The sequence below is a fragment of the Ovis aries genome, chromosome X (assembly GCF_016772045.2).
Source record: "Ovis aries strain OAR_USU_Benz2616 breed Rambouillet chromosome X, ARS-UI_Ramb_v3.0, whole genome shotgun sequence".
In the NCBI taxonomy this organism is placed as follows: Eukaryota; Metazoa; Chordata; class Mammalia; order Artiodactyla; family Bovidae; genus Ovis; species Ovis aries.
The window spans coordinates 113,867,394-113,889,200 of NC_056080.1; the positions used below are offsets into that span (position 1 = coordinate 113,867,394).

Consider the following 21,807-nt stretch of genomic DNA (forward strand, 5'->3'; position numbering starts at 1 on the left):
TGTGTCTCTTTTGCTGTCTCGCATATAGGGTCATCATTACCATCTTTCTAAATTCCATATATATGGGTTAATATACTGTATTGGTATTTTTCTTTCTGACTTACTTCGCTCTATATAACAGGCTCCAGTTTCATCCACCTCATTAGAACTGATTCAAATGTATTCTTTTTAATAGCTGAGTAATACTCCATTGTGTATATGTACCACAGCTTTCTTATCCATTCATCTGCCGATGGACATCTAGGTTGTTTCCATGTCCTGGCTATTGTAAACAGTGCTGTGATGAACCCTGGGGTACACGTGTCTCCTTCAATTCTGGTTTCTTTGTGTGTATGCCCAGCAGTGGGATTGCTGGGTCATATGGCAGTTCTATTTCCAGTTTTTTAGGGAAACTCCGCACTGTTTTCCGTAGTGGCTGTACTAGTTTGCATTCGGTGGGGGCAGTTAAAGGGCTGTCTTATTGGTCCCCAGTACATAGCCATGTGCACCCTTGGTGGGGAAACTCTAGTTAGTTAACTAGAACATAGAAGCAGAATGATTTTCTGGATTTTGGAATTTGCCAATTTAAACATTTTATTTATTTATTTATTTTTGGCTGTGCTGGGTCTTCATTGCTGCAAGGGCGTTTCTTTCGTTGCAGCAAGCGGGGGTCACTCTCAACCTGTGGTGTGCGGGCTTCTCGTTGTAGTGGCTTCTCTTGTTGTGGAGCACAGGCTCTAGGCTTCAGTAGTTGCAGCACGTGGGCTCAGTAGTGGCAGCTCCCAGGCTCTACTAGAGCACAGGCTCAGTAGTTGTGGTGCATGGGCTTAGCTACTCCATGGCATGTGGGATCTTCCCAGACCAGGATCGAACCCATGTCACTGGCATTGGCAGGCGAATTCTTTACCACTGAGCCACTAGGGAAACCCAGAATTTGCCAATTTAGTAAAAGTTAATTTTCAACTCCTTTCTTATTTAGCTTCTTGGTGTGGAAAACCTTTCTGACATGTATGAGCCCACTTCCTAGATTGTCAGTAGAGTTTAATAGGCAACTCAATAGAATCTCTCCATTGACTGGGTGTCTTACAGGGATTTGCAATCAGTGAATCCCAAACTGGGGTCCCTGAACCCATAATAGCCTGAGAGAGAATCAATGAATTACGCTGGTATTTCATAAGGTCTAGTGAAACATACCAGCAGGTGGTTGCAGAGGTTAACTACAAAGGAGAGTGTTTTTGGCTTTGGCCAGAGTTAAATGACCTTGGTGTGACTAGCTTGGGCTGATCTGAAGTTCTGGCCAATTTTATATGTATCTGATACATTATTCAATGAAAAATTATTACTTAAAATATATCCCATTTAAGTCAATAATTTCATAATATTTTTTATTTTATTTATTTATTTGACTGAGCTGGGTGGGTCTTAGTTGCGGCATGCAGGATATTTAGTTGCAGCATGAGGACTCTTAGTTGTGGCACGTAGGATCTAGTTCCCTGACCAGAACTCAAACTCAGGCTCCCTGCATTGGGAGCATGCAGTCTTAGCCACTGGACCACCAGGAGATAAATATTTTGAATACAGAGGGTTAAGAATACAGACTCTGAAACCAGACTGCCTGGATTCAGATCCCAACTTCAAAACTTAGTAGCTGGGAGTAGATAAACAAATTGTGGTGCATCCATACGACGGAATATTATTCAGTCATGAAAAGGAATGAGGATACATGTTTCAGTGCAGAGGAACCTCAATAACATGATACTGGAATGAAAGAAGACAGAAACAAAAAGCCACATATTACATGGTTTCACATAAACGAAATATTCTGAATAAGGAAATCTGTTGAAACAGAAAGCAGATGGGAAGTAGCCAGAGTCTAGGGGCAGGTTAAAAGAGGAGCAATTGTTTAACAGGCATGGAGTTTCATTTTGGGGTGATGAAAATGTTTTGGAACTAGGCAGAGGAGGTAGTTGCACAGTACTGTGACTGTACTAAATGCCAGGCAATTGCATACTTTATTATTTTTCAGTGTTGAATTTATTGTTAATGCCAACATTGACAAATATTTTCTAGATTTTTAATTTTTAATATGGAATGTTTTTATAGAACATTCATTTATTCTTTTTTTTACTGAAGTATAGGTAATTTACAGTATTTTGATAGTTTCAGGTGTACACCAAGTATATTGGTTATGCACACACATATATACATATTCTTTTAAAGATTCTTTTCCATTATCGATTTTTACAAGATATTAAGTAGTTTCCTGTGCTGTACAGTAGGTCCTTGCTGTTTACCTATTTTACATATAGTAGTGTGTATATGTTAATCCCTAATTACTAATTTATTCCCCCCTCCGCACTGCATTGCACACATTAGTTAATTTAGGGACTTCCCAGGTGGTCCAGTGGTTAAGACTCTGGGCATCCGCTGCAGAGATCCCGCATGCCATGTGGTGTGGCCAAAAAGTAAAATAAAATAAAGTTGTTAGTTTATGTTATGTAAATTTGACCTCCATTTAAAAAACTTACTAGGACTTCACCAGTGGTCCAGTGGTTAAGATTCTGCCTTCCAATGCAGAGGTCATGGGTTTGATCCCTGGTCAAGGAACTAAGGTATCACATGGCATGGGGGGTGGTCAAAAAAAAAGTTACTAACTGGGCAACTTTGAGCAAGTCACTGAACCTTAATGCACTTCAATTTTTTCATCTGTAAAAGGAGAAAATGATAATATTTACCTTAAGAAGTTATACTGAGGGGAACACGTGTACACCCGTGGAGGATTCATGTTGATGTATGGCAAAACCAATACAATATTGTAAAGTAATTAGCTTCCAATTAAATAAATTTATATTAAAAAAATTAAAAAGCAAACTAAAAAAAATTAAAAAATAAGTTATACTGAGTTACTATTTGTAAAATCCTTGCAACAATGTATAGCACACACTAATTTACATGTGTTTAAAATGGGGCCTGTGAGGGGAAAATTCATAAAACCTTTGGCAGTGAAAATCTGGGGGGCCCCTGGGTGAAAACGCAAACAGTCGGACACGACTGAGCAACTGAACTGACTGACTGGGTGAAAATGAAAATGGAAAGAGTGCTCAATGTCTTTCAAGGGGTCATCCAGGAATCCTCTGGTTCCAACTTCCCGGTAGCAACTATTGGAAATTCAGAGTATGAGGCTCCACCTCAGAGCTATCCAATTAGAGCCCAGGTGGGTGGGTGCCTTGGAATCTGAATTTTGACAGCACTGCCCACAAGACTTGTGTATATTAAATTTGAGAAATTTTGGTGTTGGTATTTTTAAATATACATATATATTTATTTATTTATTTGGTGGTACTGGGTCTTAGTTGTGACATGCAGGATTTTTTTTTTTTTAGTTGTGGCACCTGTGATCTTTTATTTATTTATTTTTAGAGACATATTTAGGAACTGTATTTGGCATTTCTTTTTAAAATTTATTTATTTTAATTGGAGGATAATTACAATATTGTGATGGCTTCTGCCATACATCAACATGAATGGTCCATAGGCATACATGTGACCCCTCCCTCCTGAAACCCCTCCTACCTCCCTCCCCACTCTAGGTTTGTCATGGAGCACCCACTTTGGGTTCCTCTAGTTATACAGCAAACTCCCACTGGCTATTTATTTTACACATACATGGTATCATGTACATGTTTCAATGCTATTCTCTCAAATCATCCCACCCTTTCCTTCTCGTCCTGTGTCCAAAAGGCTGTTCTTTATGTCAGCCTTTTAGATGCAGCATGTGAAGTCATAGTTGTGGCACATGGGATCCAGTTCCCTAACCAGAGATCGAACCCAAGCCTGCTGCATTGGGAGCATAGAGTCTTAGCCACTGGACCACCAGGACCACCGGAGGAGTCCCTGTATGAGCATTTAAACTGAGTATGTACTGAAGAGAGAACACTGGCTTCCTAGCTTTAAAAAAAAAAATCTAAATCCCAGGTCTCAACTTGTCTTTTTTATCTTGTGACTGCCTTCCCAAAATGGACAATTCTTCCTCTGGAGCCCCTTGAAGTTTAATGAGCAAGAACAGACACACAAGAATACATATAAACACACAGTCCCGAAATAAGCATGGTATCTTTACCAAGTTATCTATAGTAACAAAACCATGTGCTTACCCTAGTTTGTTAATGTCGGAAGTGCTATGCTGGGCTGTGCAGAGGACATAGTAACACATGGCCCTTGCCCTCCAGATATTTGCAAATTCTAAGAGAGAAGATGGTTACTGAAAAGGTTGGGGTATCCTGGGGGTGGATGATTTGAGAAGTGTGGTGTTCAGGGGGGTAGGTTGGAGGGGGTGGGAAATGAGTGTGGGTGAGACTTGAAGGGTCCCATGCCCCCACTGAACACCTACAGTCAAACAATCCCAAAGTATTCCTGGAGTGCTGCCTCCTTGAGTGCTGCGGGGCATTGTGAGGGATGCACCTTCTATGCCTATGACAAGGTGCCTGCCCTCAGATGGAGAGGTAGAACTAAGGCACAGAACACAGGAAAGAACTAACTGCAAAGCAGGGCTTACCTATGGGGTCAAGAGTTCAAAGGCAAAAGCATTCAGAGAAAGCTTCATGGAAACGGGGCTTGAAGGATTTGGCCAGGTGAAGGGTGTCCTGTAGGCACACAGACAGGGGTGAGAATAGCATGTGTAGCTTCAGTAGGGCACGTCAATCTTGGGTCAGCATCCCCAAGCCAACACAGAATCGCCACTACAACCAGAGGAATGCACTGCTCCAGGAACTGGAATCTGGGGAGTTCCCACCGAATGTGAGCCACTGGGCTGAGAACTGTTCCTGCACCTCTTTGGAGGAAGAGGTAATAGTTTGACTGACTGAAAAGTCTAGCTAAATTGTATTCCATTCTCCTCTTCAAAAATACACCTCTCTTTTTCTCTGTGTTCAGGTTGTGGCTTTTCTTTCCAGGCTTGAATTCAGCAGGTGCTCCCAAGTTCTGAACTCTTTAAAAACTCCTCACGTTAAACACAAAAGCCAGAAAACTATTACGGGATGTCTACTGGATGTCAGGCACTTTACGAAGTACTTAACATACAAGAACTCATTTGACCCTCGGAACATTTTCAGGAGATATTAATTAGGTCCCATTTTATACATGAGGAAACTGAGGCTCAGAAAGAAGTGGAGTGTCCAAAGTAATATCACTAGGAAGTGGCAGAGCCAGGATTCAAACCACATCTGTCTAACTTCAGAGACTGTATGAAACCACTAAATGGGAAGAGAAAGACTAAAAAGGACCAAGATTTAAAACTGAGTCTTTAATTTTTTTTTTCCTTTCTTTGGCTGAACGGCATGCAGGATCTTAGTTCCTAGACCAGGGATCGGACCCATGCCCCCCATAGTGGAAGCTTGTAACTCTACCAGTGGACCACCAGAGAACTCTGCTAAAACTGAGTCTTTAATAACTGGCTAGAAAGAAAACTAACTCTGGGCCTCAGTTTCTCCACTATAAAATAAAGAGGTTGGATTAGATCATCCATTCATCCATTCACTTAACAAACACTTGTTGAGGGCCAACTCCATGCAAGGGTGGACAACGTTGGTAAGGGAGGACGGAGGCTGTGATACACAGATGAGAAATACTGGGTTCCTTCATCCAAGGAAGGGAAAATCTGGTTGGAAAGATAGATAGGCAGAGCATAGAAGTGCTAAGTAAAGGGACCAATTCAGTACTGTGGGGTCAGGGAGTGGGGGATAAGAGGTGGCAGGAAAGAGCAGGCTTGAGTAATGGTTGAGTGCCATTTCAACAAGCTGAGAAGGGCATAGATAAAGCTGAGGGAACAGTCAAGGAAGTGCTCATCTTGTCCAAGGAATGCCAAGAGGGCCAGTTTGGTGAGAACAGAAGCCCTGTGAGGGACATGGAAGGAAAGAAGGCTGGAATCAAATCGGGGTGGGCCCTGAAAGTTAGGTGAAGACTCATGGACTTGATTTTGTTGGCAGCCTGCAGTCACAGCCAGTTTTTCAGGAGGTCAGTTGATTTCTTAGAGTTCCTTCTACCTCTAACACTGTCCGTTTGATTAAGAACCTTGTTAAGTGCCTAGGAGTCTTCAGGAAGGGAGGAGGCTTGACCTGGAGAGGGCTCTGGGGTGATTTTAGCCCCCTTCCTCATTTCCCCCCCTGCAGCTATAAAATCCAGAAAGGTTGTTAGTTGTTTACAGAGTTAAGTTTAACCAGACACATTGTCTCCCCATCTAGACCCGGGGCTCTGAGAGGGCAGAGACCAGGCCTTCCTCAGCTGCAGTGAGCTGCTGGAACGCATCTCCAGCAGCATCCTGCGGCAATAAGGTGCGTTTGAAATTTATACGAATACTGGCCATGAATTGCCCTCTGTGGCCCTACCTAGGAGATGCAGTGAAACACTGGAGAGCACATAGTGTGTGTAACTCACAGTCAGTCTAGTACCAGCCCCATTCTTTCCCCATATTTGCAAGTCTCTTTCTGAACCCTGATCTCCTCTGGTCTACCTTCAAGTAGGGTGACTTAGCATAAGTCCTGTGACAGGCTTGAGACCCTGGATTCCAAACCTGACTTCACCTTCAACTGACTTCACCTTCAACTGCAGGGACTGAAGAGATGACCAGAAGCTGCAAATCTGCTTCATTCTGACACTCTAAGATCTAAACCACTGGGATTTTATTGTTGTTGTTGTCAGAGGACTGGGCTGTTTTACCAGAGAGACAAGGCCTGTGATTGCAGAACAAAGCAGAGAATTGAAGCAATTATCCTATGAATTTAGCCAGAGGTTTGGTTTGGGGCCTAAATTACCCTGAGACACCACCCCCCAATGCCTTGTTTTGTCTGGTCAGTTCACGAAGACAGGGCTCAGGCCAGTGTCACACCTAAATCTCTGTGCCACATCTAAGGGGGCTGGTGGTGCCAACGATAATAATAATAACTCTTGTATGAGCCTAGTAGTTGACAGTGTACAAAATTCTTTCCCATCATTATTTCATTTGATGCTCAGGTGTGTCCCTGTGAGGGAGGTATGACAGGTGCATTGATTTCTATATTTTAGAGCATGGGGAAGACCCAAAACACATTACCTGGCACAAGGCTGGGACTGCTTAAATGCTAGGGCTTGCCTGAGGTCCCACTGCTAGCTATCAACAAGACAGAACTGGGATGGGATTCTTAGAACTCTCCAAACAATCCTCTTTCCATTACAACAAGCTGCCTCTCTGAGTCCAGCTGTTATTGATGGGAGAAACAACTAGAAAAACAAATCTGCCTGAAAGGGAATATTTTTGACATGAAATGGAGGCCCCATACCATATTAAAAGGAGCTCCATATGTGGAAACAGGATTACTGAGGTTGAATCCTGGTTCGGGAACTCACTAGCCATGTGACCTTCAGCTAGCCATTCATAGCTGCTCCTGGCCTCAGTTTCCTCAATTACAAAATTAAGAGCTGTAGTGAGAAACAAATGAAATAACACAACTTAAAGGGCTTTGTAAACACTCCGATGTTGTACAAAGCTAAGGTATTATGATGATGATATTGTGGTTCCGGCCTCAAATAAAACAATCATTTAAATCTACATTCTTTACAAGGTTTCCCACAGCTCTCCCTACCCTGCTCCTTGGTTTCCCATCATCTCCTGTAGGGCAGGAAGTGTGGCCCTCAACAGGAAAGGGCTCAGAAAAGCTAGAGCTTCAGCCAGGAAATAACCATCTTGCCCCAACCTTCATTTCACCAGATAAATGATGCAGCCAAATGGTGAGACACAAACGAGCAGGAATGGAGATGTCCAAAATCCATCTCAGCCTCAAACCAAGGAGCAAAGTAGCCCTACGGGCCTTAAGAGACGTGGAGATGCAGTAATTACCAGGTTAATTAAAATCACTGAAGACGGCCAATGTGAATCAAAGCAGAATTGGTGGGGTCTGCGTTATCAGGCCTGATAGAGGCAATTTCCCCCCTTTAAGAATGCATTCTGAGTTCATATATTGATTAGCTTAAACAAATCATTTCCAAATCTTCACTTTCCCTTGGTGCAACTAAGGCCAAGCACTTTTTAATGTATGTGCATGGGGTGCATGGCAGGATGGGAGCGGTCAAGTAAAACAGCTAGTGAAGAGGCTCCCCAAGCAAAGTAAAATGGCAAGCAGTCTGTCCTCACTGCTGGCAATAGATTTTAAGGTTGGTGAGGACAAGCAAGCGGGGTCGCAGAACGCCAGGCCTCAAAAGCAAAACCACTGCAGCCTTCATGGCTTGCCTTACTCCATAGTACTCACGCGCATCCTTCAAACCAGGTGAGGCAGACACACCAGGCAAGTCACAACTGCCATCTCTAAAGTCCTTCCAAAGGAGAGAAGACACCCCATAGCTTAGGGATGGAACCTCTGGGCCTAGGACAAAGGCGGGGGTGGGGGCGGGCGGGGAGAAGGAGGAGGAAGACATTAATCCTGCTGGGCTTCCTTTTAGTCCAAATCACCCTCTGGCTTCCTTAGTATAGATAAATATATAATAAATAATATCAATATATCTGCACATAAAGATTTTTTTCAAATTCCTGCCATTCATTTCACATTCCGTTGACAATAATGCCCTGAACCCTCCAGGAACTGCTGGGCACCTCCCCTAATACCCTCTAGGTTGAGGCCATGCCTTTGAAGTCCCCACCAGGGACTCAGGGCTGGAACTGCTAAGAAACACCCAAAGACTGAAAGCAAGAAGGCCGGCAGCTTGAGATCCATCGCAAGCTGCTCTCCTCCTCAGAGTTAATGTAAAGTCATCAGAGTTCCAGTGTGGACCGCAGGCTTCTCAGTCCTTCAGTCCCAGGGATGGCCTGGGATGTAAACACGTAGGAGGATTTATTCCTTTAGCTAGGAAAGGAGTCGTTAGGGTAAAGGGTAAGGGTCAAGGGGTTCAGTTTGGTGTCTGAGGAGCCCAGAGAAAGCCGGCAGAAGCTGAATCCTCTTCGACCCAGGTTTTTGGCCCGAGTCGTGCAGGCTTCCCCCTTTACAGACCTTTCGCCCCCTCCTCCTTCCTCCCTCGGGCCTCTCACTCTCGCTCTCGCCGCCCCCCCCCAACATGTCTCCACGCCCAGGCCGGGGGCTGCCCTTTGAGGTCTGCCTAGGGAGGTTTGCAGCCGGGGCGGTTGCCACGAAGGGTGGGACGCCCCTGAGACGCGAAGCGAGGCAGCGAGCCCCGGCATTTTCCCTTCCCCAGCACCTGTCCCACTTCGGCACCGGGGCTGGGGCTGCACCCGCGGGCGGCCTCGGTGCCCAAGCGTCGGAGCCACGCACCGAGGTCGCCCGGGTTAGGGAAGTGGGGGACCGGGGGAGGGGCGGGGCGTCCGGTCGGGGCGCCCCCCACCCCGCGCACGCAAGACCCTAACCACCACCCGCTTACACAGAGGCTAAACCGAGAGAGAGAGAGTCACACAGAAAGCTCGAGCGAAAACGCTTGCTCTCCGACCCCGAGCGGCGTTGCTCGCCCCCCCTCCTTCCTGGAGCCAAGGGCTGGCCGGGGAAGGTGGCTCCGTTCTTCCCCCGTGGCCAGTGCGGGGTCTGCGGCTGCCTGGCGAGGTTCCGGCTTCCCCGGGGCTGGCAGGGGGAGCCCCGAGAACTGCAGGCCCGCCCCCCCTTCCTCCTCCTCCTTCCCCTCCTCCCCCACGTGTCCTCCCAGAGCCCAGCGGCCTGATCCCAGCACCCCCCGCCACCTCCCTCCTCCTCGCGCTTCGCCCGCTTCCCCGGCAGCGTGGAGAAGAGCAAAGTTGCGACAGCCGGCGAGGGGCTCTGCCCAGGTGAAGGGGGCGCCGTGGGAGGGGGGGGACGGCGCGGCCCTGCGGCGGGGGCGGAGGGGAGATAAAGAAACTTGCTTTCCGCCGCCCCCACCCCGCGCGGGTTCGGATCTTGCGTGGACCCAGCCCTCGTGGCGAGACGCGGCAACGCCGCCGGGACCGAGGCCGGCACCGGGACCGGGACCCGGACCGCGCGCCCGAGTCGGCTCGGCGGGCGCAGGCAGCGGGCCAGGCCGGCACCCAGGCAAGGGCGGGGTGGGTGGCCGTACACCGGACCGAACCGGGGACTCCAGTGGCCTGGGCGCGGGCCGAACCCGGACCGGGCCGAGTTGGGTGGCGAAGTAGGACGTGGATTCGGGGGCGGGGCGCGGCGGGAGGGGGAAACCAGGCCCGGCCGGACTGGCCTGGGCGTGGGGGCGGGGGGCGAGTTCGGGGCACTTGCTGGGCTCGGGACCGAGCGGTAGGGCGGGGCGGTGCTAGGGGCTGGGCCCGACTCGCGGGGAGAGGGCGAGGGGAGGGGGCCTGGGGGTGGAGTAGGGGCGTGGAGTTGGAAGCGGGGTCTGGCCTCGGCCGGGGGCGAAGGTAGATCGGCGGGGCCGCCAGCAAAGGGAGGGAGGCCCGTGGTAGCGCGGCGGCGGCGAAGGCCAGCTTCCGCGGAGTTTGTGCCCGGGCTTCCCGGGCTCCGGCCGCCTCACGCGCACAAATGGGGCTAGGGGATTGACTGGTAAGCAACTACGAGTGTTAGACGGTGTTCGGCGGCGATTCCGGGAAAAGCGCGGAGAGACACTGTCTGCAATTATGCCGCACCACCCCCCCCCCAACCTCTTTAGCATCTGGATTCTGCTCTCAGGGGGCCGCGGACCCTCCCCGCCACAACCTTTTTACTCTCCAGCACTCCCACCGCCTCCCCCGCCTTACTCGGCCATCTGACTCTTCTAGGGGTGTGTGTTTGGGGGTGGACGACGGCGGGGGGTGGGTATACTTTTCCTCTCGCGGCGGCAGCCTAGTTCCTATCTTTATTCCTACATGTAGCGTCACTTCGAGTCGCATGGACATTGGGGTTTAGCTAATTTACCCCAACTAACGCCCCCCCTCCCCAAGCGATTTGATGGCTTTTAAGGAAGAGGACGAATCTCTGGATTTCCACGCGTGGGATGAGGTTTGAGGATTGGGATTCACCCCTAGCTCACTTCCACTACCAATCCCTCTTTCCTTGTGAGCCATTTCCACGGGCATCCGAACTCGAGGGGAGGAACGGCAGTATTAATGTGCTTCTCTGTCTCTACACAGGGTCGGCGTGGCCAAGGACGGCTGGTCTCGGAGGAAAAGTAGCCACCAGTCCAACTCGGGTCGCCCCCACTATTACTTAGGTGAGGGGGGGCAACGCTAAAGAAGGGGATACTGATGGGTAAGGGCCCAGTATAAGGGAGGGGGCTGGGTAGTCGCCCCCGAGGGACTCCCTTTCTTGGCGGGGAGGGAGACGCGAGCCCCGGCTTCAAGGGAGGGGTTCCGGGGAGGGAGATGAGGGGTGGCGACGAGGGGGGGCGGGAAGAAGGGGGGAGTCACGCCCTGCCAGCAAGGGGAGCCTCCCTCAGGCCCCTGGGAGAAGGGGACTGAATGCGTCTGCTCCGTGCTGCTGGGCAGGGGAGATGGGGGTCTCCGGATTTGCACATTGGATCCAGCACCGGTGGCCTGAGAAAGTCAGGTCGGGGCATAAGGTGGAGAGCGTTGGAAGAAAGAGAGAAACCCCTGACCGTGGTGCACTGATCTTTTCCCTTCCTCAACCTCCCCCTTGGTGGAGCGTACGGTGGGGGGGCGTGGGGCTCCTGCAGCCCCTCGAATTGAGCACCTTCGCCTCTCCTGGGAGTCTAGCTTTTTGCCCGGCTTGCTGCAGCTACCGCTGCCTCCCTCTCCGGAATCCGCTCGGTCCTCGCAGCGATCCCCTCCTCCTCCCCTCCCCTCCCAGTGTCACCGGGGCTGCTTGGCTCTGCCCCCTTCGCCGCCGCTTGCTCCCTGCTTTCGTCCCTCCCTCTCTTGCTTGCTCCCTCCCTTCGCCTCCTCCTCCCTATTCCTCCCCCCGGGCAGGCGGCATTCTGGGAGTTGTAGTCCCGCAGAGTGAGGGCCGGCGCCACCCGCGAACCCGACCGGACTCCACTTCCCGTCGAGCCCTGCGACCGGCACCCACTCCACCAGGCTTCGCTCGCACACACAGACACACACACACACCGCTCTCCCCCTCACTCTTTCGCTCGCCGCGGCTGCTGCCAGTGTGTGGCTCTGTCTCTCCTCCGCTTTGCTGAGCCCTCCCTTCTTCCTCTCAGTTCCTAGAGTCCGACCGCCGCCGCCGCCGCCGAGAGAGAGGAGAAGGAGGTCGGTGGCAATAAGGGGCGGAGGGGGCATCAGATCGGGGCAGTATTAGGCGGGTGGTGGCTCTGAAGGGGTTAGAGGGAGTCCGGGTGGCGGCCTGAGCCTTCCCGCGGAGCCGAGTCGGGAACAGGTGCGTCTTTTTTTTCTCTCCCCCAACCCTTCCACCCCTTTTGACTCCCCAGCTTTCTCATATCCCCCACCCGCTCTTTTCTACCTCACGCTTTTCCCCAACCCTGTCCCTTCTTCGCCCCGCGGCCGCTCTGCTTGCCCCCCGGGGGCGCCGTCCTCTTCGTGTCCCCGGACGTAGCGCTCCCTGGAGCTCAATCTGCCCTCGCCCCTCCCTTTGGGACAGCTCCCCTCCACTTCCCACCTTCGTACCCCATCCGTGCCCTACCCTACCCCCTCCTCACCCCTTCTTCCCTTAGCCAGGTGAGACTTGTTCACCACGATCCGAGAGTCTTCTTCCCGGCTGGGCGGGGGTCTCCATGGAAACGGGGGTCGGGTTGATCCTGGGGGGGAAACCGTTGGAATTACCCCACTCCTCTGAAAGGGAGGTGGAGGCATCGGTCTTGTTAACTACCTGGCCCCAACCCCCTGCTCCGAGGATCCGACGATCCGAAGGGAGGCTGACCAGCAGGGCAGGGCGAGAAAGGGCCTTTTTTTTTTTTTTTTTTTGAGGGGGGGGCTGTCCGTGATGAAGTCCTGAAGAGACCAGGAGAAAATACCCTCCAACCTCAGAGGGGAGGTGCGACGGGTGCTCTGAAGGGCTGCTTTCTCCCTGGTGTCGGGGTGCAGGAACCGTAGGGTAAGGGGTACCCCTAGGTGGCGGCGGGGCCTGGGTTCGGGAGTGGGAGTGCTGTGATGGGGGCAGGGGCAATTATCTGAGTCCCTGGAAAAAAGGCGGGGGATGACTTCGGAGCGCCCTGGCTCCGCTGCCCTCGCTCTAGGGGCGGGGGCCGCCGGGCCAGGCGCGGCGGGGAGGGGGCTTAAATTGAAGGAGGATGAGATGGGGGTAATTCATACTAGCCCCGGCAAGCCAGGGGGGAGATCCCGGCGTGCAAGCTCTCCACCCGCTTCGCGCCAGGCCTGAAGGCGAGGGGTCTGAGAGCAAAGCCGAGGGCTGCAAGGAGGGAGGCTCCGGTTACGGGGCCGGGTTTCGGGATCAGGGGCAATCCCTCAGCCCTTGGGGAAGGAGGGAGAGGGATGGCCACGAACCCCAGGGCTCCCCCACCCCGGGTCCTGAGGGGCGTGAGGAACGGACAGCAGGCCCGGCTGAGCTGGATTCGAACGGATCGCGGCTGGGGAGTGCGGGGGGGCTTAGTGGTGGGCTTCGGGGGGAGCAGTCCCGCGGCGGGGCGGGCGGGCGGGGCGTGGGGCTCCGGCGGGCGGCGGGGCGGGGCCGGGGCGGCGCTGCTGCCGCCGCCGCCGCTGCCGCCGCCGCTGCTGCTCCTGCTGGGGCCGCCGCCGCCGTTGCCGCCGCCGCCACCGCTTCTGGGCGGGGAACGGAGGCCAAAGGGAGTCCCGTGCCGGGGCAGAGGGCGCCGGCGGCGCGCGGTGGGGAGGGGGCCGGCCTGGGGGCGGGGGCAGGCGGGGGGTGGAGTCCCCGACGGGGGGCGGTACGAGCCCGGACGAAGACGACGGAGAGCCCCGGGGGCCGGGTGCATGGAGGACGAGGTGCTGGGAGAAGGAAGCGGGGGGTGGGTCCCGCGACGGGCCTCGTGGGCTTGGCTCGTCGAGGTTCTGCTTCGGGACAGAGCCCTACGGGGGTGCCCAGGGGCCCGGAAAGGGACCGGGAGGTGAACTGGACGATGGAGGGGGCCCTGCTCGCCGGGGTCCCGCCGAGAGGAAGGCTGGGCCGGAGGGACGTCCGGGGCAAGGCTGGGAGGAGCCGGCCGCACCTCAGCTGGGGATTTCGAGTTATGGAGGTGGGGGAGATCGTTGTAGGGAAAGACGTGGTCAAGGGAAAGGCACGAGGCAAGCAGACTGCAAACCCCGGAGGCCGGTGTAGGGGGTGGGGGCTTCTGTTCCACCCTCCCACCCCACCCGCGGTGGAAGCACTGTTTTTGTTTTATTGTTTTGAAAATTTTAGACGTTGTCTGAATGAAGCTGTTGATGCGGTGATACTTACTCATTCTTGGTGTCTCCTGGAGTAGACAGTAAGGACAAGCGTATCTTGGTGAGGACGAGGCTAGTCCAGGAGTCTAACCCAGTTTAGGGGCTCTTTATGCTAGCGTGGGAAGGGAGCCTGGTAACTTCTGCGACAGCCGAATGAATTCTCTCCAGGCGGTTGGGCACAGAGGTGGAGTACAATTGCAAAAATGTTTGGTGACACTTCTTGGGTGTATTGGTAGGTTTGTGCTACCCTGGTTAGCCCGTGGGTCTTTCAGCTTAGAAGGCTATTTCTCAAAGTCACTCCGCTGAAACGTATTTCAGGGGAAATGAATGCAGGATGCGTTTGGGGTTGGGAGTGGATTAGGTTGATGATAAAATTACAGCATTGGAAGGGACTTTAAAGGCCACTTAATTTTCTGTTTACCTGTCCTGTCCTTGAATGTTGGGAGAGGGGAAGCTTTATTTTGGGAGACACGGTAGGCAGCACAATGGAGCAGAGTTTAGGGGTACTTAAATTGGATGGTGATGTCACCATGTAGTACTGAAGAGGACAGTTATGTAGGAAAGAAATTTGGAGGATTCCATTGGGGATTAAATGGGGGTAACCTAATCCTAAAAATCATCCAGGGACTCCAAATAGAAGCAAAATGTAGAGTGAGGAACCTGTTAAATATTGATGGAGCAGCAAAGTTAGTAGGAAAGACTGGGGGAGCTAGGAGAAGCCGGAGGCTTGGTTATGGAAGTTAAGAGAATCTGAAGGCTGATAGAGTTGAGGAGGGACATGGCCCTCTTGACTGAGCTGTGTGGACATTGCTAGGCAGACTCATCTTTTGACACGGCAAGTGAGACAGCTGCCCTGGGGGTGGATGTAAGGAACAAGAGGCACAGGCCATGGGGCACAGAGCCTTACTCACATTGGCATCATTAATAAGAGGGCTGACCCTATCGCTAGATTTGCAGCAAAGGTAGGTAGGTTTTTTTATGTTCTGGCCCTGAGAAGTCGCTGATGGAGGAAGTGGGGTGGACTCTGATGTCTGGGTTAAGGAGGGCTCATTCTTTAGGTCACAAGGAGGAGATGGCAGATTGTCAGGCCAGGGCAGAGGAAAGCTGAGTCCCTGTCAAGCCCCGCAGTTGGAATCTGGATTGGGCAGAGTGGAAGGCAGTTCCACAGGAAATGGTGGCTGTACCAAGGGCACTTGTAGATTTGGCTGTATTGATTTACCAGGAGAGGATAGGGAGGGAAGGAGGATGCCTTTCTTTCTCAGGAGTGTAAACTTTCTTGGGAAGCAAAAGGGGTTCCTCCAGACATCTCTTTGCCTTATTCGTGCTATAGTTCACTACATGGGAGTTGGGGGGAAGATTCTCAACATGATGAATCTGGATTATGGGTTTTAGAGAGCGTATTCTTTTAGAGGAACAGAATTATAGGAGGAAAGGATTTGAATATTAGAAAGAAGGAAGGCAAAAAGAGAAGTCAGAAGTGGGTTGGATAGGCAGTGAAGAGGGAAGAGATGTGGTTATCACTGGTCCCATTTTAAGGCCAACTAGGAAAAAGTGGAACCTTAAAATCTCCAGGATAATGTTTCCAAAGTAAAGTTTGAAGACCCTTTAAGACTCTTAACTTTCATGCTAGAATAAGTAAGATTTGGGCAAGAGAGAAGGATATTGTTGTCATTCAGTTGCTAAGTCATGTCTGACTCTTTGAGACCCCATGAGAGAAGGATGATCTTGAGTAAAAGTAGGGCTAGGGAGAAAAACTGATATATGGGAAGAAACAGAAATATATTTACACATAAGGAAATAGGGAGTTTAGAGATACTATACAGACTGAAAAATGCAGAATAGAGAAAGAGGGTGGGATAATGAGCCAGAGGAGGAAGGTGTTTATTCAGATATCGTCTGGAGTTGATGTGAGGAACATAAAAATTTGCTTTGATGGCCGCTGCCCTGGGAGGGCCCAGGAAGCAGAGGTTAGCTGGGATCCAGGGCTTACAAGTCTGGACATTAATTATAAAATCTCAACTAAGGTAAGTATACAGAATGGGGGTAGGAATTCACCATTGTTAGTAGAATGGCCTTGAAAGAAGGAGAAAGAGGGAATACACCAGTTTTTCCAGTCTGCAAGTGGGCGGAATCCTAGATATAGGGAGGTGAATGATGGAAATTCCAGAATGAAACAGGATGAAGCACAGTGGCCTGAGAGCCTTGGGCCAGAATGGGAGGGCGGAGTGGGAGCAGGGAGAAGAGGCGTTAATTTGGGGTTGGACAGCTGGAGTGGTTCATTGCTTCTAGGCTGAGCTAAGTTTGAGATGGGCTAGAACGGCCTCAGATGGTAGAGAGCTGTTTTCCAATATCAACCAGCATTCCGGGATTGAGAGAAGAGTTCATGGTTGAGTTTGGTGGGAAAGTGAACACTAGAGTGGAATGGAAAGAGTGCTGAGGAAAGTGGAAATTGGGGTAAAATAGACAGTGAAAGGGAGAAGCCACTGATGACTACATTAAGGGCAGAAGGAAGACCCTACACCTTCGAGTTTTCAAAAGGAAAAGAAATTTCTTTTTAAAATATTTGTTTATTTATTTGTTTATTTGGCTGTGCCAGATTTTAGCTGGGGTTTTAACTGTGCCATGTGGGATTTTTAGTTGCAGAATATGAACTCTTAGTTGCAGCATCTTGTTACCTTACCAGGCATTGAACCTGGGCCCCCTGCATTCGGAGGGCAGAGTCTTAGCCACTGGACTACCAGGGAAGTCCAAGAGAGGAAATTTCTTAATGCTAATGTTCTAGTTGGATGTGAGTCTCTGCTTGCCAGAAGGTTTAGCGTCTGACTGGCCAAAGAGGGAGGTAATAAGAAGTAATCTACCTTTGGGCCAGTAGGATGCTGCTGCTGCTAAGTCGCTTCAGTCATGTCCGACTCTGTGCGACCCCGTAGACGGCAGCCCACCAGGCTCCCCTGTCCCTGGGATTCTCCAGGCAAGAACACTGGAATGGGTTGCCATTTCCTTCTCCAGTGCATGAAAGGGAAAATGAAAGTGAAGTCGCTCAGTCGTGTCTGACTCTTGTCGACCCCATGGACTGCAGCCTACTAGGCTCCTCCGTCCATGGGATTTTCCAGGCAAGAGTACTGGAGTGGGGCGCCATTGCAGTAGGATGCTATACACTATTTTATGTAATCTCACATACAAACTAGGCTTTATTAATGCCAGTTTTTGAATGGTCATCCTTAAAATAACGTAGAACCTGTTCTCTTTCTAAATCATACGCTTTCCTACTGTTCAAAACTTAAAAGCACTCTTTTATGATGAAAACTTTCTTTGGTGAACTGAAGTTGAATTCTGGTCAAGAGTAAAATTTAACTTTGTTTCTATCCCCATAATTCAAATATGCTGTTCTGGTTCCCTCTTTTTTTTTTTTTTTTTTAAAGCAGAAGCCACCCTTTCCCCATAAAACTTTAAAAAGTGGATCATTGTTTAAAAAGTGGCTGCAGGCTGCGTGTCAAGGTCATATTCTCCCTGGTCAATGAATTGTGATGAATTTGAAGAGAGATGGTTTATTGTTTGTAAAATAGGGTAATTTTCAGCTTATTCGTAAGAGTATGCATCAGGATACATCTTCATTTGGATTTTAAGAAGACTTTAGGCTAAGTATCCGTAAAAAATCGAGAGTACTGAGGGGCAGGCAAAGCTTTGTGTTTCAGGCTTCTTTGACTGTCTGCTAAGAAACAAAAATTGGTTACCTCATTGCTAACGTATGCCTAGAAATCTTAGTGTTAGTGCCATTTAAGGGTACAGTTAAGTTTTGTTATAATGCTGGTGTCCAGGGACAAGGAAAACAAGCAGGTTTTCATTTTTCCAAGTTCTCTCGAGAAGTGTTCTACACACGACCCTGAACCCAGCATGAGTGGATGCACCCTACACCTGACCTGAGAGGTGACTAGGTATCTTACCATGACGGAGGTTTACTCAGCAGGGCTTGGTGGCACGACACACAAGTTAGTGTGGTTCGGTGGTTCTCAGACGTTAGCCTTCACCTGAAGGCCTTTGGAGACATACAGCCTTACATTAGAGTCCTCATTCTTCTCTTTCCTAGTTGTGTGGAACTTTCTTGAGCCTCAGTTTTCTCATCTATAAAATGGAGATGATGATCCCAGTCTCACAGGGCTGTGAGGATTACACAAGATGATGTGTCTCTAGTGCCTGGTCCATAGCAAGTGCCCAATAATGGCATTTGGTATTACAGTATAATCTAGTAGTATAATCTCATATTATAGTGTAACTAGTTTTTCTTATTCAATTGTGTCCTATAACATTACCTTTTTTATTATGCTATGGTAAATGTGGTGGCAGAAAGAAAACTGTCATTAGCTCCTGAGTGCTCCTCTTATATCTTGATGCTCTGTGCTCTTTCTCCATATTCCTGTTGTATTAGGACATATTTAGCATTTACGACGTGGTAGGAAGAAATAGCTTGGCTCATTACTGCATTGTTGCATCCACCTTTGAGGTGGAAGTGGCAGCTTCTTTAACAGCTGTGCTGTAACATGGCTCAGTGTTTCAGGGCAGGAACTGAAGGGTGTATATCCAGTTGAAACTTCAGGGCACATTTTGGGCCATGGTTTAAAAATGACCCAAAAGTAGTTTACCAGGATGACATTTTAAAAATCCATTGCTTTCTGAAAAGGGCTGCCGTGTTTAATTATGACTCGTTGGGCTTTCCAGCTGTCTCTGACATCTGGAATTTCTACAAGAGCTGATAGATAGAGCCTGGGTCTGGGATGGCTCTATGACAAGGATGTTCATCAGCGATTGAATGGGAGAGATTAGCGTCTCAAATAGCTCAGGTATCCCCAAACCAAAGTTCTGGGCAGGGAAAATGATGGGCTATAAACTATAGTCCCTCTCTGCAGCCAAAGTGGACTTTGATGCCAACAATCAACTATGCCGATATAGGGAGAGTGTGATATCAGGACAATTTAAAATAGTAGATCAGTGAACAAATGAATGATTTCTGTTTGACTTTGGAAATGCATTATTGTTCTCTGCCTGTCCCCCTCCCCAGCAGATTTACCTTCCTGTTTATATTCTGCTTAGGCAAATATTATAATGAGTTGTTCCCTGAGCACACATGTAGTATAAGTGGCAGAAGGCAGTCCATAAGTTGGCTGGGTTTAAAAATTAGCTGTGGCTAAGCCACCCTCAGATAATTGGAAGTTGACTTTATTATTTTGCTCCAGTCCAATTTTATTTTATTTCTGTGATTTCTTTATCATGAAAGTAAGGAGAAGAAAGAAGAGAAAGTTTTATGAGAGAAGCACAGGAAGTAAAAGGAATTCATAGGCCCAATGCTTTTTACATGGGGTTGTTCTTGGTTTCTGTATGGGGTAGTGGGTAGTGGGGATTTCCATTTTTACCCATAGTTTAGCAAGTATTTAATTATCAAGTGCATTTTGCATGCCTTGTATCGTGCTAGGCACTATTGGGAGGAGCTATTAAAAGAGGTAGAAAATCTTCCTAGCCTTGAAAACTCTACAGATAGATAGCAGATTGAGCCAATATTGAGAGTTTGAAATTCTGTGAGCTAAATGTGTGTATGTATGTGTATACTTTTGGATGAGTAATGTCTATAAAATGAGTTAAGCCCATAGTCTGGGGTGAGAGAATAGGGGAAAAAAAAGTAGGCTGACATGGCCTCTCCAAATATTTGTGTAAGAGGTCCAGGAGACTTTTTTTTTTTTTTTTAAGAAAGGCCAAAGCTTGGTGAGGAGGAAACCTTTAAGTGAAAAATTCCATATCTTGAATGCTGTATACTGAAATGAAGAACCTGAGAGCCACTGTCACAGTTTATTGCAGGGAGGACCCAAAAGCATCACAAAAGGGATTGAAGTCTCAGGTTACATTGATTCAACTTTGGAGTGTGAAAAACACCTGCAATATTCACATGGTCCTGCTGAAGACCAAATTGAGGAAAGCCAGCTCTTATTTTATTTATTTATTTATTTATTTTTTGATCTAGTGAAACAAGAGGTGCTCAAAGGATGACCCTAGTTACTTAGGGTGACATTTTAAGGTGGTTTGCATTTGGAAAAGGATTGATTAATTTCCTGATATTTAGGTTTTTTGGATATCTGTGACATCTAGAAGTTGTATAAAATCTTGTTCCTAGAGCCTAGGTCCAGTTTAAAGCTATGATGAGTTGAGGAATTTTGTTTAAATGGAGTAAAATAATGTCCTTACAGTAGGAAATAAAAGTGAGTACTATTTGAATAATAGGAAAAAAAATATCTTGGCAGTGAGTGGAAAACTAAAATGATCTGGTGGTATGAAAATGTATGTGAGAGATTAAAACATTTTACTTTTGCCTACTTCACTGCTGGAATTGATTACCTTTGGTCCATTCAAGTGCTTTTGTGTGATTCTCAACTTTTGCAGATGACATTGTAACTGGACAAGAGTAAGATGTCTCAGATAATTGAGAAGTAGGCGCTGAAAATGCCCTCCAAGTTTGTTCCCCCACAGTTGAGGCTTTGGGTAGTAGAGTATGTAGTCCCTTGGTATCTATAGGTGAGTGGTTCCAGGAACCTCCTCGGATGTCAAAATGGATATCAGATCCCGCAATTCTCAAGTCGCTGATGTGAAATGGCAGAGTAGAAAGGAATTTCCACAGCCACACAAGTTTCACATCCCTGGATTCAACCAGCTGTGAATGTCAAAGGAGATCAAGATCCAGACCTCAAGCCCTGGTCAATCCTTCGAGATCAATGTCTAGCTTCCCAAGGTGACTATTTTGGAAGTAATGACATTTGAGTGAGTAAGCTCTTATGCATTTAGAAGATAGTTAACATTCCTTTGTATCCAAGTCTCATAAATGTTTATAAGGTGAAATTTTCAAATATAGAGGTACCTAAGGAGTCTATGAAGGTGTCTCTGCTAGAGCTGTCTGCAGGCAATGCCTCAGCTTTCTCGGTAAATACAGGAATGAATGTATCTGAGAACAGGATGCCATGTCCCTTATAGGACTGATGCCTTGGAGTAGAACTGGTGGAACTTTTCGGATAGAAAAAAACAAAAACCTCAGGGTAACTAGGAAATGCGAGAATACAAGAAGGGGATGAATAGGGGAAAGGACCCCTTTCTCATTCCAATTGCCCAGCAGATTATTTTCAGTTGATTTCATCTGTGTGTATGTTTGTGTGTGGTAGTATATGGTGGTAGAGGAACCTGTTTTGCATGAAGGAAAGCAAAGTGATTGGGGCATGTTTACTGGACCCTTTGAGTTCCAAGGAGTGGCATTTGGTTAATGGTAGGGAAAGATGAGGGGATATAGATTTTGAGGGAAAAGCTAGAGGAGAATATTAGAATATCCTTATATGGAGAATCATTAAATTCGAAGAATGTAAGTTGGAAGAACTTCCTCATTGGGGTTGAGGTTTCAGATATTAAGTGGGGGAAATAGGAATGTTAGTCCTACACATGAAAGAAGGCAGAGGGCCAAGGAGGGTAAGACCCATGGTAGGGGTTCCATATCTAAAGCCTGGTGAAGTTATCCTTGTTGGATGTGTGTA

At 48.8% G+C, this 21,807-nt stretch overlaps 1 protein-coding gene and 1 long non-coding RNA gene across 11 annotated transcripts in view; one reads left to right on the forward strand and one right to left on the reverse strand.

Moving 5' to 3' along the window:
- Nucleotides 1–547: 547 nt before the first annotated feature.
- LOC106990423 (uncharacterized) lies at nucleotides 548–9,596 on the reverse strand. Of its 3 annotated transcripts, XR_001436907.4 has the most exons (5): nucleotides 9,379–9,596; nucleotides 8,259–8,372; nucleotides 4,535–4,622; nucleotides 2,508–2,685; nucleotides 548–896 (listed from the first exon to the last, which is right to left on the reverse strand). It is a non-coding gene; the product is annotated as an uncharacterized LOC106990423 (long non-coding RNA). The 3 variants fall into 3 exon arrangements; XR_009598804.1 differs by having other exon boundaries at nucleotides 8,259–9,596; XR_006058423.2 differs by lacking the exon at nucleotides 2,508–2,685 and having other exon boundaries at nucleotides 8,259–9,596.
- Nucleotides 9,597–9,652: 56 nt separating this feature from the next.
- BCORL1 (BCL6 corepressor like 1) overlaps nucleotides 9,653–21,807 on the forward strand; it is a 60,863-nt gene continuing 48,708 nt past the window's right edge. For 4 of the 8 annotated variants that reach the window (XR_009598803.1, XM_027963619.3, XM_027963623.3 and 1 more), the window contains exons 1-2: nucleotides 9,653–9,772; nucleotides 11,060–11,139. The gene's annotated coding sequence lies outside the window, so the exon portion shown is untranslated. Of the gene's footprint in view, nucleotides 9,773–10,353; nucleotides 10,494–11,059; nucleotides 11,140–12,008; nucleotides 12,140–13,766; nucleotides 21,021–21,807 lie in introns of those variants that run through there. The other 4 variants (XM_027963620.2, XM_027963621.2, XM_042242479.2 and 1 more) reach the window with 4 other exon arrangements.